Source organism: Archocentrus centrarchus, chromosome 7, assembly GCF_007364275.1.
Source record: "Archocentrus centrarchus isolate MPI-CPG fArcCen1 chromosome 7, fArcCen1, whole genome shotgun sequence".
Taxonomy (NCBI): Eukaryota; Metazoa; Chordata; class Actinopteri; order Cichliformes; family Cichlidae; genus Archocentrus; species Archocentrus centrarchus.
The window spans coordinates 13,889,075-13,906,716 of record NC_044352.1 but is presented as its reverse complement, the minus strand read 5'-3'; the positions used below and the strand labels follow the sequence as shown (position 1 = coordinate 13,906,716).

General features: G+C 41.7%; 1 protein-coding gene across 1 annotated transcript in view; it reads left to right on the top strand.

Moving 5' to 3' along the window:
* Positions 1 to 17,642, top strand: part of LOC115782662 (IQ motif and SEC7 domain-containing protein 1) — a 101,803-nt gene that overhangs the window by 43,694 nt on the left and 40,467 nt on the right.

Below are 17,642 nucleotides of genomic sequence, written 5' to 3'. Positions count from 1 at the left end.
TATTTGGAGGATTTTTATATTAATGCACTGGTAACTGTATTTACCATAAAGGATCTCTACACATCTTCCTTTGCATGCTTTATCAGGTATACTGCACATGAGTGCAGCAGCAGTGTTACTGACATCAGCTTACTGCGAAGTCTAAACTTTGGTGATGAGCCTCAGCTGAGGCCCAAGGGGTCAAGTAATGGCTTTGTCTATACTTCATAGTTAGAGGCAGAGAGACAGCTCTTTGTTTGGCCTGCAATGAAAAGCTTGTCTGTCTTTCGCCTCTGATGTTCTCAGGCTTGAGGCCAAGTCAGTGACAGAAGGAGCCTTTGCACAGCACTGTGCCCTCTGCCAGCGAGCTACAGAGAGGATGTGCAGTGTTGTTTCATGGAAAACCAGGCAAACTAAACCTCTCACCTCTTTTCTCCAGAGCATTGTGCAGAGGTCCCTATCTAAAGGGGAGTGGTCAGTTTTCCCAGCTGTTGACACTGTAATTGTTGTGATTAGGAAAATGTTTTTATGGAACAAAAATGCTAGGGGTGTATTTTTTTAAAAGAAGGGGTTACTGAAAACCGAAAATAACAACAAAGCTGAAATAACTGAAGTGGTCATGGGTTGGAATGTTTTTCATTTTAATGGTTCCTTGTTGTGGTAAAGCACATAAATGGTACATAATCAGGCTTGTTCCTGGATTTAATGCACTGTTATCTCTCTTACTGAAAAGTAGTTTGTTCAATCTGCATGCAGTGTATCCAGATTAAGCATGCAACATTTTTTAATTTTGTGGCCCAGCAGCAGAGAGAGAGGTTTTCCCAGCATCAGTAATTTTATTGATCACATCCCGGTGGTGCTTCTCCTGCAGAAGATGTGATGCACTGCCATCATGTGGTTTGTAGCTCTAAGTGCTCTGCCTAAGGTCTGCTCTTTCCCGCTCTTCTTGTTCTTCATCACTCAGTATCTTTGTCTGAAGTGAGCTGAATCTCATGACAGCTCATTTTAGGACAAAATATGCCTTCCTGCTGGCACAGTCAGTTCCACCAGAGCTATGGTTTTACAGATTGTGCAGACACACGCAAAACACTGCACTTTTGATAAAATAGGAGGCACCTAATCACCCTAAGACAAGAAGAAAATGGATTGCATTTAAGTGGAAATGCATTGACACGTTCGTTTTGAGACATTAAACCAAGCAGAACTTGCTTTTTTTGTGAGCACTTGTTATCTGTCCATTGCTGTTATGTCTTTACATCAACTTGAAAAATGCTGAGTTGAGAAACTGGTTTTTCATATTTGAACAATGACAGTATTGTACAGCGATAAGATATGATAGGACTTTATTTATCCAACCGGGGGGGAAATTCACCTGTTGCAGTGGCAGTAAGACAAAGTGCAAAAAACAAGAGCAACAAAAATACAACACAATAGAACAACAAAAATATACAGAATATTACAAAATAAAATATGCAAAAAGATCACACATTGATACATGATGTGGTTTCTTGCATTTCTGCTGATGTTATTGTGTTCGATTATGTGGTCTGATGGCTGTAGGCAGGAAGGAGCGGTAGTGCTCACTGGTAGTGAATGTAAGAGCCTTGTGCTGAAGGAGCTGCTCAGGGACTTCAGTGTGGCGCAGGGGGTGGGAGGAATTGACCATGATGGATGTCGGCCTGGTTAGCGTCCTTCTGTCTGCCACCTCCTCGATGGAGTCCAGTGGGCAGCCTGGGACAGAGTAGGCTCTCTTAACCAGTTTGTTCAGTCTCTTCCTGTCTCTACCCGTGCTGCCTCCTCCCCAGCACACTATGGCATAAAACACTGCAAAAGCCACCACAGTGTCATAATATTTGAAGTAGAGCTGGAGGACCTCAGTTTTCTCAGTAGGTGTAGTGAACTCTGGCCCTTCCTGTACAGGGCATCAGTATCTTCCCAGTCCAGTTTATTGTTGAGTTGAACACCCAGGTTCTTTTGGAAATAAATTACAGCAGGGGTAGGGAACTCCAGGCCTCAAGAGCCAGTGTCCTGCAGGTTTTAGATGTGTCCCTGATCCAGCACACCTGACTCAAATGACCGAATTACCTCCTCAGTCTGCAGTCAAGTTCTCCAGAGTCCTGATAATGACTTCTATATGTGATTCAGGTGTGCTGAATTACAAGCTCCTTGGTCTTGCTGGTGTTCAGGATCAGGTGGCTCCGCTGTACATCAGTGAGATAGTTGATGGTCCACAGCAGCCTCCTCCATTTTTCCCTGTAGCAATGATGACTGAATGCTGTTAAAAGCACTGGAGAAGTCATAAAACATGACTCTCACAGAGCACCCAGGGGACTCCAGGTGAGACAGTGCCCGGTGTAGCAGGTGGTTGACGATGTTAACCACCCTGATGGTGAGGACTGTCCTCTCCATGGTCTTCATGAGGTGGGAGGTCAGGGCGATGGGTCTGTAGCGGCTTAGCTCTATGGGATGGGCTTTTTTAGGAACTGGCACCACACAGGAGGTCTTCTGTTTAGTGTAAGATAAAGTTTAATGATTATTATAAGTGATGAAGTGTATGATAATTTGTCTGAACTATTAAACAACAGGGGGAAAAATGATAATCACAATTAGGGCTAGAGTGCTGATCTTCAAACTGATGACTTCAAGTCTTCCAAGTGTCAGTGCTGTTAAGAAGGTGGGACTAATGATTTTTAGGATTTGTGCATAAATGATGTTCAAATGCTTAATCAATTATCCAAGAACTGCAGATTAATTTTCTGTCAATTAAGTTGTTTTCAGCTTTGATAGAAAAACATGAGACACTCTTTGATTTGTTCCTGTTTATGATTCACTAAGACAGTCCTATAACTGTCTCTATTTCCTTCCTTACATTTAATCAGTGTGAGTTTACCAGCTGGTTCCCTCTTTAATAAGAAAGACCTGTGGCAGTAGGGTTTAAGCTCATTATTAGGTATTTCCTGGGAGGGAAAAAGTCTGTTTTCATGTGTTTCTTCTCTGTTTGCATATTTTACATCGTGTGCTTATGTTTGGTTTTGTGTTCTTGTCCTCTGCATAATATCCTGCACGGCATCTACGGCTGAAAATTTAACATCATGCATAAAGGCCACATAGAAGTGTATCTTAATATGTGCAAAGGTATACCTGGCAATAAAATAAGACTGCACCTGAAATATCAACCTCAGCATGTAATTTTGTCATCTTGAACAGAGATGAAAACCTGCTCCTTTTGTACTGAATATGGTAAGCATGAATTTAATGTTATTTGTCACATTGAAAGAACATCTTTCTCACCACTGTGCTCCTCAGTCTGTATGTGCCCTGACTATTAATACTCTGCTCTGGGTTTGCTGTTGAACACTACATGTTCAAGAGAATGATGCTCACCATTGTCCCTGTCAACCGCCACCCCAAGTATCTTTTTGTCATCTATGCAGAGAAACACACGCATTGACTATATTTAAGTTATGGTAATTTAGATGCCAAATTGCAGTTATATACTTTTATTCCTGAACATAAAAATTAGATTTAGTTGCTGAATGTTATGCTTGATTAATTTCTGACTTCTCAGACAAGTGTACCAGCTCAAATTTGGATATAAAAATGCAAATTCAGTTTATGTGCCAAATAAATAAGAATCAGTTTTTTGTTTGTTTGTTTTAAACACAGTTTTGACAACAGATTTCTAAAATGCGTTCTCTTGCTTTCATTTTACGACAGCAAAGCTCTGTCATAAAAGAGTAATAAATGGAAAGATTCTTCTAAATAGAAAAAAAACAGCAAACAACAATGGAAAAACATTTTCCTTTCAAACAACATAAAAACAATAAAATGTAACTCCTGCACACTTTCTTACTGCTGATGTATTTATTAAGTTACAGTGTGTTGTCCACAGCAGCCGGTGACGGTGGAAAGTTTTGCTAGTCGCTGTGCTAACGTTTCCTTGTTCACCCTGAGAATTAATCCGACATTCAACATTTGTTCCGCATGACTTTTCTCCCAGGTGTTCACGCCCCACCTGTTTGAGAAACACTGGACTAAGACTTCTTGATGATTTCCATGCATAGAAACTCAAAAAATTGCTTATTCAAGACAGTATGTTAGATCTGGAGAAATTTGCACTTTTTCTTATTTGTAACTGCAGTTAGATGATGGAAATACTGTGTTTAATTAACCACTGCACAAGTTCTTTAACAAAATTATGGTGGTTGTACTAATTTGACAGCACTGAATGCAGTTCAGTTGAAACACATTCTCCTTGGACTTGGAACCACAAGCCTCAAGTTTGTGTGTGTGTGTGTGTGTGTGTGTAGCCTTATAAAGTCCCAATGGGAGTTGTTGTTTACACACACACACACACACACACACACACACACACACACACACACACACACACTCTCCTCCCTGCCTACAGTCTCACTTTGCATGCTGTTACCTGGTGAAGGTGTCAAGTCAACAACACTAACATCTATTTCCTAAGGGCATTGTAAATTGTGACTATCACAAGACACACTGTACATCGTGTACATTTTGTGGTTGTTTTGATGCATTTTTCATCCAAAACTTCAATTTTCTTCTTGAATTAAGATGGAACCGTCATTAATATTGCCCTATTTCTGCTTGATCTTTCACACTTCCTCTCTGGTTTTGGCATGACTTGCACATGATGCAATGTCTGTGCAAACCATGTTGTTTCTATTTCCCCAGTTTGGTGTGTCAGACATTACAAAATTAAGAAATGCAGAAATGTAATCTGTAACTTGTTTACCCCCCCCACCCACCCATGAGTATATGTGAAACATTTGTTTGATTTCATTTCTCTCTTAGTTCGTAGTCTTTTTTAATATGCAAACATAATCAACCAGGGTCATGCAGCATCTTTACCTGTTTGCACCACTCTTCATTAGACAGAAAGGTCCTGTGTGTTTTGAAAGACACTATAGAGAAAAGTGCATCGATTCCAGAAGAGAGAGAGATGCGGAGGGAGGGAACAGGGGTTGGGTATGCGAGAAGAAGAGAAATGGTAAAAGAGAGAGGGAGTAAAAACAAAATGGGAGGGGAGGGGAGAGAGAGAGAAGGCATGATAATGAGCCCTACCTCTGACACATCCTCCTGTTTCTATGGAGACCAAGGAGCCAATCATATGGCCCTGCTGAGGACTGTACTACTGAGAGCGGATAAGAGGGTGGAGAGAGGTGTACGGCGATGCTCCTCTGTATTTATGAGAGGCAGTAATATCCCATTAGCTCTCCTGGAGGTAGTGTCCTCTTACATTCATTTAAATGTGGAAGTCACTCCTGGCATTGCTATCAGTAAAGAATTACTAATCACACAGAAGAAGAAGAAGAGGAAGAAAAGAGGCTTCTCATCAGACATCTCCTTTAGAGCTCTACAAGACCCCACCCCACCCCACACCTTCTCTTCCACCATCAGCCCCACCCCCGCGCCCCCCACCAGCTGCCAGCCTCTTGGATGCTCCTTGTTACATCACACACACTGCTCTCTGGCAGCCCGTGTTTGTGACTGGGAGGGAGAGGGAGTGTGAATGTGAGTGAGCCCGTGAGCGCACGCTGTCCCACCATCGAGTCCCGTTGACCAGCATACAGGATGGACAAACCAAGTGTTTGGCGCGCTGTGGTGAGCAGCACAGACCCCAGGAGAACGCGAGACCCCGGGTCCCACTCAAGCAGACCGGGCTCCGCCATGGGTTACCGGCTCTACGACATGTGAGTAGCATGTTCCGCGTGAATGCAGACAGGATAGCCAGACAGGCGGATTCACCTGCCTGGGCGGCACTGATGCAGCTCCCATTCATAGAGACAGCAGTTGAGTGGGTGGCGGTGGAATACAGGGTGTCTACCTCTCCGGTGTCCATGCTGAGTCACCTATGGCATCCAGACCTTGCTCCGTCCTCTCATGTTTCCTTCCTGTGTGGTTCATCGTAAACAATGTCTCTCCTGGGGAGGGGCGGCGAAGTGGACCATACGTTTGTGTGAATGACATTCTTAGATTTCAGCAAGATGAGTTATACCATGTGTCTTCATGCAAATTGATAAAAACCTATGTGTTGTTTGGTATTTGTGAGCCTGCCATTATAACAGAAAGCACAACAGAGTCATGTGAATAATGGTTTTAGAGCCTCTGGTGGCTGGGAAACATGACTCATTTCTGGATGATGCTGTGACAGCTTGTACTGGGCACATGAGTTCCTCACAGTTTCTGCTGTATATTTGAGGGTGTGAGTGTGTTCTCGTGTGTGTGTGTGCGCACGCGGCACTGCTAGTGTGTGTGCTCGTGTGTGTAAAATGCGGCTGGTCTAAGCTGTTATTTTTGGGATGGCGATGAGTCCTACGGTCTATGTAGAAAGCTTGCATTTGTGCTTCAATAAATTGCGTGTAAACTCCACTGTAATGAAAAATAGACAAAATTCAATTATGTCTTTTTGAAACTGAATAATAGTATTGTTATTTTGCTACACAATTTTCTACATGTGCTCTTCCATTGGCTAGCACACAAAACCATCAGCTGAATAAGCATTTTGCTGCCTTATTTCTCTGCAGAGGGACCTTCAGGTTTGTTTTCCTTCTTAAAGTGTGTCTTTGCTGCATCACTGTAGACCCGCTGATTTCCTTACAACCCTTTAAGTGTAACCATGTACTTGAACTCTTGCATTTTCACACATGTACTTACTGAGGCATAACGCTGAGCTGAAGTACCCTGTCATGTCAGGATTTACTACCATACATGGGTATCAGTCATCTTAATGAATATGAGACCTTCATGGGTCTCCACTGAGTCTTTCACAGGCAATCTGGCACTGCCATTTACTGGCTGTAATCTCTCTGCCTTGTTTCTGTTCATTGAGTTCAGCATGTATTTGTAAATATGTATATTCCTCAGATCCTAAAGTTTCTTTAGTGTATCACAATTATAATTTTATGCTTGACTTGGAAATGCATTTCTGGCCTTTGTTGTTGTATAATAAGCGTTTGAACATCCCAGTCAGTCTGTGTTCAGAGATAGTGGCTGATTTCTTTCATCCCCATTCCCTCACAGCTTTAATCCAAGTAAAAGCTTTAACCACACACTGTCACATGACCTGGCTGAGGGGCAGACAGCAGGAAAGTGAAAGTGTGGTGCAAATTGTTGTTATTGTTTGGAGACTGAGAAGATGTACTGCGGACTGACACTAATGGTTGTGACTTTTCTGTCTGTCAAACAAACTGAGGTACACAATGTCTGCCCAGAACGCCTTTAATGAGGAGCTGGAGTTGGACGAGCATGATGTGTTGTAAATGTCATTTCATCGTAGCTGGCAGCCCCCATCTCCCTCTGGAATTCCAATACTGTCCCTGCAGCACTGGAAGGCCAAAAGAAGGATGATGTCCTGGATTTCACCAAAGATTTTCTTGCCCTGAAGAGGTTGTCTTGAGCTGAATACACCATGATACGCAAGGTGTAATTTGTTCAGTTTAGCACAGTGGAAAAAGCATGCACTGCTTTTGGCTCTAAAATGTATGCTCTGCTTGCAAGGAAAGCTTAAAGAAGAAAAATTAAGGCATTTTCAGAAGGCATTTTATGCAAAACATTTAATCTACATTATATTCACACAGCCCTGAGTTGTTTTGGGGGACTTTGACATAAATGAGTAGTCATTTTGCACCGGAATTGCTGACCAGCCACAGTAGTCAGTAGTTGTTGTTTTTTTTTTTTTTTTTTAATTTGTTTGTTTGTTTGTGTTTTAGTTTTATTTAGCTTGTGCACAAAAAAGAGTAACTGCTTTTTAATAATAGACTATTTTTGTTATTATAAATCATGAAAAATGCATGCGTTGGAGTCGATGTACACAAAACCAATTGAGTTGGTAATCCTATTGTCCATGACATTCTCATCCAGGAGGTGTGATCTTTGTGCATGGATTATTTTCTGGAATTCATAATCACTTTCCTACATTCTACAGCGCACTGAATATTCAGCCTTTCATGAACGAGGCAATTAATAAACATCAATTGGCTTTACCTCTCATTGAGATAACGTCACACATTGTCAGAGGGTATTTGTGCCGTGAACTCATTTTAGCAGGAATGCCCATCCCCGTTACTGGTAGAGACGTTCTAAATGCAATGCCCCTGATCAAGTGACGCCAGCGCTGATGAAAAAGCAAATGCGTCACCAAGGGGGTAAGGCACTGACGACACATTCCTCCACTTTGCGTGCTCTCTCAGTCTGCAGACCTAGCACGCTTTGCTGTCAGAGGCTCAAGCTCAAAGACAACTGCCAGCACTGCTCTGAATATGCCTCTGCTGCAGATAGGAACTGTGAGATACATGGAGCTATTGCATAAGACAACAACTGCATATAATGCATCGCCAGCACATGGCATAAGAGAGCATGCTGTCAGTTCACATGGCATCAGCTGATGGGGCATAATGCTACAAAGCAGGAAGTGAGTCACTTGTTAAAGCACATGCTCTTAGTATGTACAAACCTGTCATCATGCAAGCCCTTTGTTCTTTTATTTGTCCTAGATCTACAGTGACTCCCCTGCCATAAAAGACTGCAGTCGTGCTGGAAAGTGGACCAGTGAATAGAACAGGACAGTTTTTAATTTGTATTTGTTGATCAGCTGCTTTATCATTTCTTAATGTCTGACAAATAGCAGGATATTCACACATTATAAGTGCCCTTCTTACCCAGAAAACAACTCATTCATGAATAAATGAAAGTGAAAAATGCCCTTTATTTTTTTTTTAGTATAGTATACTTCAACATCAGGTCAGCAATCTACCAGCAGTACAGTAACATTTTGGCTTTTGCCGAAATAGCAGAAACTTGGCTGAGCTCAGTCACCTCAACGGCTGTCATTTGCACACTAAAACGTCAACAGCTGGACATCTGTCGACTGGCACTGAGTTAGTGGCTGAGTTTGCAGCTGGAGCTGTGTCAGCCATGTGTGAGGATGATCAAACCAATGGGAGCTGTGGGGCTCTCAGGGGCACATCTCAGTGAGTTGAAGTTTCCTCAGGGGAGTAGCTAGTGCTGATGCATTCGTGGTTTGAAACAGCCCATAATAAGCCCCTGCCTTTGCCAATGGCACCGTCAGAAGCCTCAGCGTAGAGGAGAGTTGGGTGCTTCAGAAAAGGATGCATCTCCAGAACATTTTGTTCCTCTAGCGAAAATAAAAATGGATATGAGGATATGTTTGTCTGCAACAATGTTATATAATAACAATACCAAGATATAACTGGCTGCTGTTATCTTTTCATTTTGATTCAGATTTCCATGGTTTCCTGCTTACTGTTTCAGAACTGAAAAAAGGTGTAACTGTCACACTTAAAGCCATCTCTGCACAGTTGCCTTTCATTTCTTCATGTAAGAAATGGTAATCCTATCAGAGATATTAAACTCATAGTAATGCGTTCATAGTAATTGGCTCATGTAAGCCTGCACACTTGATTCAGTACCGTATTTTTATCTTCTTTAAAAACTATGTAGTCTTACTATATTTTATATTCAAAGCATGTGCCTTTGACAAATGCTGTACCCATGCACAGTGCTGGTCACCTAGTGTCTGTGTGCACTATATCAATTCTATGACCAACCTTAAGGTTATAACAGGGCTTCAGGATAGCTGAGAGACTGAAAGGTATGAGATCCTCCGCCAGCAGCCAGAAAGTATTTCCCCCACTATTTTTTGTTTTTATTATTATTATTTTATTTTATTTTTTTTGTTCCCTTTGCTGTGCTTTTTGTCTGTGCCTGTGTTTTCTGCTTGAATACAAAGCAATAACTCGAGGAGTCAGTGTACAGCCAGTATGGCTCATCCTCGGTTTCTCTTTTATTCTTCCAGGTTTTGCATCCCCACCCTCTTCCTCTTCTGCTTGTCCTTTTTTTTTTTTCTTTTCTTTTCAACATCCAACTAATGTTCTGCACGGTTGCTTTCAGGCTGACAGCTGAGCAGCTGTGCTGTACAGTCTGTGTGATACGGGAGCTTTTGCACATGCAAACTGTGCTGTAACTTTAATACAAGATTAGCTACCCTGTATTGTAAACTGTGATGCTAGTTGGATTTTTTTTTTTTTTTTAAACTTCTGTGGCTCCACTTTGCTTGTAATGGAATTTACATGGTGGGATCGGGAATTCTGTGTCCCAGACAGGAGAGGAAGAAAAGCTGTGTGACACACACTTAAATTTTAGGATGCTATTTATAATAAGCAGTAACAAATATATTTTTAGTTATTTAAAAATGTATGCTTTTGTGAAAAGATTTGAAGTTGGCCACAAGAAATCTGAGACCTGCCCTGCTTCTCTGATGTGGTATGAATTTGGAATAAATAATCTCCATGTTTTTTGTTTTTTTTTGGTATTCTGAGTGAATGTGCAAACTTGTCAGGCTCCTTATTGCTCCGATTACATCAGCTCTTTGGCTTCTAAGCCTTTAAAGCATGGAAGTTACTCCAATTTGCCACCAGGGGGTGAACTTTTCTAACATATTCAATCAGACAGGCTGTCCTTCACAGACAAATAAATATAAGCTCAGTGTACTTAATGAAATGGTATTAAGACATGTGCTGAATAACATGTGGTTCTCTTTGTGCTAGCCTTTTTCTGATGTCATAAGTTATATGGCATGGTTTTTGGTAAAGGTATCATCCTAACATGGCCAAATCAACCACCATCTTACTCCATATTTTTTTTCTCTCATCATGAAGTCCTTAAGCAAGCGTATCAGTGATTGAGTGTGGCAGTCAGGGGGAGAAGTGGGGTCCTGTGGTTGTAGTGCTCAATATCATCATTTATCACTATACTGCAGTTTAATGCAGCAGTACAGTGGAGACAGAACCTGTCACAAGGATTCTCAAATGAGGTCAGACTGATGGTTGAACAGGAATTTTATAGCCTTTTGATCTCACATAGTGTAGGCAGGTATTGATCCACCTGCAGTGGTATGGGGATTTTAGTCATGAAAGATTTGTCATATATATATAAAATTATATAAAATAATATAAAATCTCCATCCTCACTGTACCTCTGAGACACACACACTAAATTAAGGAAATTATTGGGCCACAGCGTTTAATCTTTGAATTCAGGTGTTTTCAGTCCCATTGCCTCGAGTGTATAAAACCAAGCAACTGACCATACAGTCTGGCTTTGCAAACATTTGTGAAAGAATGTGTTATCCTAAAGAGCTCACTGAATTTGAGCATTAAACTATACTAGCATTCCACCACTGCAATAAGTCAGTTCATGAATTTCTTCCCTCTTAGAAATTCCATGATCAGCTGTAACTGGTGGTATTTCAAAGTGGAAGTGTTTATCCACCACAGCAGTTCAGCCACAAAGTGGAAAAAAAATGGAATGTTACAGAGTGGGGTCGCTGAGTGCTGAGGCGCATAGTGCGTAAAAGTCGCCAACCCTCTGCTGACTCAATAACTGCCGAGTTCCAAACTTCCTCTGATATTAACATCACCACAAAAACTGTGTGCCAGGAGCTTCATGGGATGGGTTTCCATGGTCAAGCAGTTGAAGCCTTACATTGTCAAGCATTGGTTGGAGTGGTGTAAAGCACACTGCCATTGGACTCTGGAGCAGTGGGAACATGTTTCTATGGAGTGATGAATCACTTCCCTATCTGGCAGTCTGACAAGCTGGTCTGAGTTTGGCAAATGCCAGAAGAATGTTATCTGCCTGACTGCTTTGTGCCAACTGTACAGTTTGGTGGAGGATGGATAATGTTATGGGGGTGTTTTGTTTTGGTTTTTTTTCCTGGGTTTGGCCTCTGCCCCTCAGGTCCAGTAAAGGGGAGCCTTAATACTTCATCAAGACATTTTGAGCAATTCTATGTTACCAGCTTTGTGGAAACTGTTTGACAGTGTGCCTTTTCTGTTTCAGCATCACACAAACAAAAGTCCACAAAAGCATGGTTGGATGAGTTTGGTGCGGAAGAACTTGACTGACCTGCACAGAACCCTTATATCTATACCCCACCGAACATCTTTGGGATGAACTAGAATGGAGATTGTGAGCCAGGCCCTCTTATCCAACATAACTGTCTGATCTCACAAATGCTCAGTTCCCCCAAACACAGTCCAAAATCTAGTAGAAAACCTTCCCAGAAGAGTGGATGCCATTATAGCTGCAAAGCCTATGGATTTATAGTGAGAAGTAAAAGGTGTAATGTGTAGGTGGCCCAATACATTTGTCCATATGGTGTATTTGGCTTACATTGTTTTTTAGTAGCTTGGGACGATACATTTAATTTTTCTGCAGAAATACACTTGACATTGTTTAACAGGGTTTATATGCACACCAAAAGGGTGGGGGCAGGATAGAGGAGGGGATGGGGGTCCTTATGGGAGTTTGAAGCACCTACCATGCAGCCATATACCTGCATTCCCTCTCATCACCATCTCGGGCATGCTTGTCACACATGCCCATTTAAAGAAAGTTAAAAAAAAAAAAAAAAGTAAAACCATTAGTAGTGATTTATCTGTCACTGAAAACACAGCATCCATTTTGACTACAGTTAGCAAAACTTTAGACAATTCCCTCACATTTCAGCTCCTCACACATAAGGACGTGCCAAAGCAGTTTTGAACAATCAATCTGCTCATAAGATTACAGCCTGTTGCTCTTGTGTACACACTTACTCAACTTTTTGTCCTAAAAAGAAAAAGCAAAACAAAACAAATAATAGTCTGTCATGTGTGCTTGAATCAAATTCTTATGCCATCTATAGTGCTGTAAAAGCTGCACCTCTTTGGCTGTGACAGACTCTAATATGTTCTGCTAACAGAGCAGCTCACCACTGGCATGACAAAGAAAGGGGGAACTAAAAGGGTTTTCCATCTGGTTTGACCCATGTGAAGAAACGGGCAATATGTGCTTTTGGAAATGTTTAGAAATGGAAAAGTTTAGTGCACTTGCTCGCTCTTTAACTGCAGCTTAATCGTTATTTAAGGATTTTATCTTCCGAATTAGTCTCTATCTCTTGATGCCATCTGATAATTTGCTTGAACTGTCAAATTACATGTATCCACTAAAATTCAGAGCGCAGTAATTTACACGGGAGAGTAACTGCATTTGTTTTCTCACAGCTTTCATTAAAGCAAATTGAGAGAAAGCGCGCAGAGAAAAGACACTGATGGTGTTTTGGTGATTTTTCTTTGAGATGTGTGTAAATCGGGAGGCCTAAGTTGTGACAAACGGCTGATGAATGGTGTGTAGATTCATTAATTCCTCAATGTCCCTGCTGTTCACATAGGCTCTCACTAAAGCCTTTGTGCCGCTCCGGTCTTTCTATATCTTGGCTTGGGAAAGCAGACGAAGCCCATATTGTGTGGAAGGAATCATGTGGTGATTGACTTGTCAGCCCAAACTGATCTAACTATACTAATTAGTATATTAATGTGTAAATATGCACATTACTCCATGTTTGTGTGTCCGTGTTTGCATACGTGAGTTTAATTGTTTGTGTAAATATGTGGCATTTTGAGTGTTTGTGTGTTTGGACATTGACAATGGCTGAATATTGATGAGAGGCCCCTCCACGCCCATTTCCCATGACTGCTGGGACTGGGTGGCACTGCAGCGTGGCACTGCATCTCAGGCAGAGAAAGAACAGCTCTGTGCTTTTGTTCAAATGCAAAAAAAAACAAAAGGAAAAAAGCCCTTTAGCAGGAAAGGAGAGCAGTGTTTTAAGCCTTGTAGCTCTATGAAGAACTGCAGCATATGAGCATGGTTTTAATTAAGACACAAACTTATCAATGAGGATTTAATATGCTGGCCTTTCTTATGCCCAGAAATTACATTTCACTATATTTTATTCTGCATAGGTCTGCCATTTCACCATTTATGTCTTAGCTTATTTATAGTGTATGAATAATTTTATTGACTATAACCAGGCATTTGTTTCAGCAATTTAAGTACACTTATGCTTTTTTTTTTTTTTAATGCTTTTATGACCTTGAAGAATCTTTAAAAACAAAACAAAACAAAAAAAACAGGGATTTTTCTTACACTGAAAAAATCTGAGAAGCCTTGAAGCTCATATTTATTTTACCAAAGCATGCATATAAACTCATGTGGTCATACAACATTGCTGCAGTCCCTTCTCGCTGAAAAGCCAACCAATCACCACTTGCTCTGCTAGGCTTCCATTTGAAGCTTCAGTAGTACGGTAGTGTTGCCCAGCAACCAGAATCAGCACATTTCTGGGAGGTCCTGTGTGGATGGCAGTGGCTGTAACAGGGAGAGGGAGACGGAGAGCGCAAGAGGGAGAGGATGAGGAGAAGGAGACAGAGATAGGAGGAGAGCAAAGGTTTGGGGTTTAGCTGGAGGAAGGAGAAAAGGAATAACAGATGGCATTCCTGAATCCATCTTGCCTTGTAAGAAAGTTTGCTCTTGCAGCGGGAGGAGAAAAAAGAGGGAACCCACTGATGATTCCTGTTGAGTCTGTGCTGTTCAAATAGAGATGAGTGAGTTTTGGAATTCCGCTTCCTATCTGCATTCCTACACATTCCGCTACCTGTGCCTGCTGGAGCCGTGCAGAGCATTGGATACAGGCATGATGTCTCAAAGGATCCAGGGCTGACGCACTGTGTGAAGGGACTGGCACAGAGGACACACTGCTGACCTGAATAAGAGTTAAAACGGAGCCGAAGCAGCTAATATAGAGCTTATTTTGGGAGGTGGATCCCAAGCATTAATACTTGGTCCAAATCAGTCCCAAAGGGTTCCTCATAGGGCTGGCTTTCTGGGTTGGCGATGACTGAGACAGGTCCAGAAATGATGTGGTTGTTCTGGGCGGGTTAAAACCACTCAGGCTGTCATCCAGTGGCAGTGGTGAAGCTGGAGCTCCAGAGGAGAACAGATCTGAGGTCCACGCCGGGGATTGACTGGCTGAAGAAATGAGCATGCTGCTGTGCTTGCTGTGCCGTGGTGCCTTTTAATGTTGTTGGATTCCACTGCTATTCAGCCATTTGATTATCTGACTTGAAGATGTGGAAGTTCAAAGCTTTCTGCCTGGATTATTGGCATGTGCTGTGTTTGCACCCACACAACAACTTTTATAAAAGGTATGTTTTGAAAATAATTTCTTGCAGTTGAAGTGCTACGTGTTTTAAACGGCTCATAATTAAAACGGAGCGCTCACAGCTCGTTGATGTTGCTACCTGTGCTGCAGTCGTCCCAACATCAGGCAAATCAGTGCTTTTCTCTTTTGGGTTTTTTTTTTTTTTTTTTATAAACAGACTCTTAAATTACTTCTTAAATCGTCTGCTCTGCTCGCTGACATACTCATGCTGAAAGACATCATTCAGGGGAGAGTGAGCTGGCTGAACTATTGTCACTTTCTCCCAGCAAACCAGGTTATAGCTGTTATTGAAGCACTTGGTTAAGTAACTTAGAACTATCTAGTTAGTGTCTGTTTAGTGTTGGCACTGCTGAAAAGAGTGGATTGATCTGGCCATCACTGAATTCATTCATCTCAGTCCCACGGGAACCTCTTCTTGTTCACCTTTCACCTACTGCACAATCTATGCATAACTGATGAGGCTAGCTTTGTTGCTTACATAGGATTTGGCATTTTTTTCATCTTTCACCTCAACATGCCAAACTTCACCTCAAATTTGATGTAAATGTCCTTGCTGACCTTTCAAATTGCAAATCACAGCAGTGAATCAGAGCTTGCAAGTCGCTCAGTGTAATGTCTTGACCATCATGCTTTAATTTTCTTCCAGGTATGTTTGAAGGGATACACTCCCTCCTGTTTTATGATGGATGTCTAATATCCTCCACGTCCTTAAAATTTAGATGCTTGTTGAGGTATTTTGCACAAAGCCAACATCATCTATTTAAGATATAAAGAAAAATACAAGTGGATGTATTTTCCATGATGATGAAGGTGCTTTAAGGTTTGGGAGGTCTGTTTGTTTGATGTTCTGTCATCTCAAGTATTTCAAGCAACAGTTTTAGGTTCAGATGACTGGTTCTCAGAATTGTTGCTTTCCTTTCCTATTTAAACAATATAATTTAGATACCAGGATTTAGAGTTGCACAGAAAATGACTGCAGTATTTTTGGTCCATTATCACCCCTGCTACACTGGAGAGCTCTTACCAGTTGTGTGTGCAGAGGTTTGCTCTATGTGCATCCCGTCGTGCTGATGTTTGATGTCTGAAACAGAAACAAGCTGCAGTGTGATGACAGTGATCCAGGATCTGTGAAAATCAGAAGCACCTGCCTTCTGTTGCATCTCTGTATGTACATAAACACAGAGTACTTTGGCATTAGTACTCTGAAGGCGAGGACACAGTATGTCCATGATTCATTAATAATGCATCACAGATTTAGCTGGAAACTGTGAACACAGGCTTCAGGGAATCCCCCAGCTTTAGGTGGATCCTCATCATGTACGTATGCTATTATACTATTAAACTCATATATCAGCTTTTTTAGGTTGTATCTTAGTTCTTTATTTAGTGGAAACTTTTGTACTAACAGCTGCTCTTACTCTGTGACTCAGTGGGTTTTTGGAATTATTTAGGACAGTTGTGTATGTATTTTTTCCAAAAACTGCAAACAGCTCATTATGTGTCTAATCCCACAGAGTTACTGGAATATCCTGGTCACTGGGTGTAACTCATTACATTGCACTGGCTTCAGTGTAACAGTCTGTGTTGTTAAAGCAATGTCAGTGTAGTAACTCAAAACAGTCTCTTCCAGCTGCTGAACTGGGGTTCACCTTCCCTGTAGCGTGGCCTTCCCATTGAGAGCAGTGTAATTGTTGGACGCTTGCCGAAGTATTACCATGTCGACAAGCACAAAAAGCTCTCATGCTCTATCTCTTCATCTACTTCTTTCTCTCTCACTCACTCACACACTCTCTCTCTCTCTCTTTCTCTCTCTCTCGCTGTCTCATTAAAAGGCAAATACACATAAACAAGTATCCATGAAACATATGACACAGGCCCAGCCCATCACAGCTGAGGAGCATGCATCATGGGAGCAGCAGAGAAGTGAAAGATTGTATTGGACAGAACAAAAAGCAAGGGGTGTCTGCAGAGAGAAGGGGGGAGAGACTGGTGTGTGGTTCATTGTGGGTGGAGAGCTTTTGTTAAAAAGAGGCATGATTTTCTTCTGCTATACATGCTGGGCCTTTACCTTACTTGGTCATCAGGCAGCTTGCAAGAGCAGCAACTCTGAGCCCAACATAAACTAGGACGGGGCGAACTTTGAAAAGGCACACACAAAGTAACTTTAGCAGCGAAAGAATGAACTTCTCTGTGGGTTTTCTATGGAAAGTGAAGGATGTGGGGTGTAATTTGTGGTTGAGAAGGGAGTGAGCACAGACTGTTCTTCTTCTGGCTCATTTAGGGGGAGTTGCTGCAGTTTTCGTGTTTTTGAAACTTTTTTTTTTTTTAAAAAAACTTTGTCTTGGTGCCATGTACATTTTTCTCGAGCATGTCTGATGCTTCTGGTGATGTCACTGCCGTCTGGAATGCCATGTGGAAGTACTGCATATCCAGCCGAACTATAAGGTAGGAGACCATCTGGCATTGACCACTGCGGATGGCAGGGGCCTTGAAAAGTGATGGTTGTCTTTCTGACTGACCACAGCAGTCTGTGTAGATATTTCTGACTAATCCAATAACATTCCTGTCT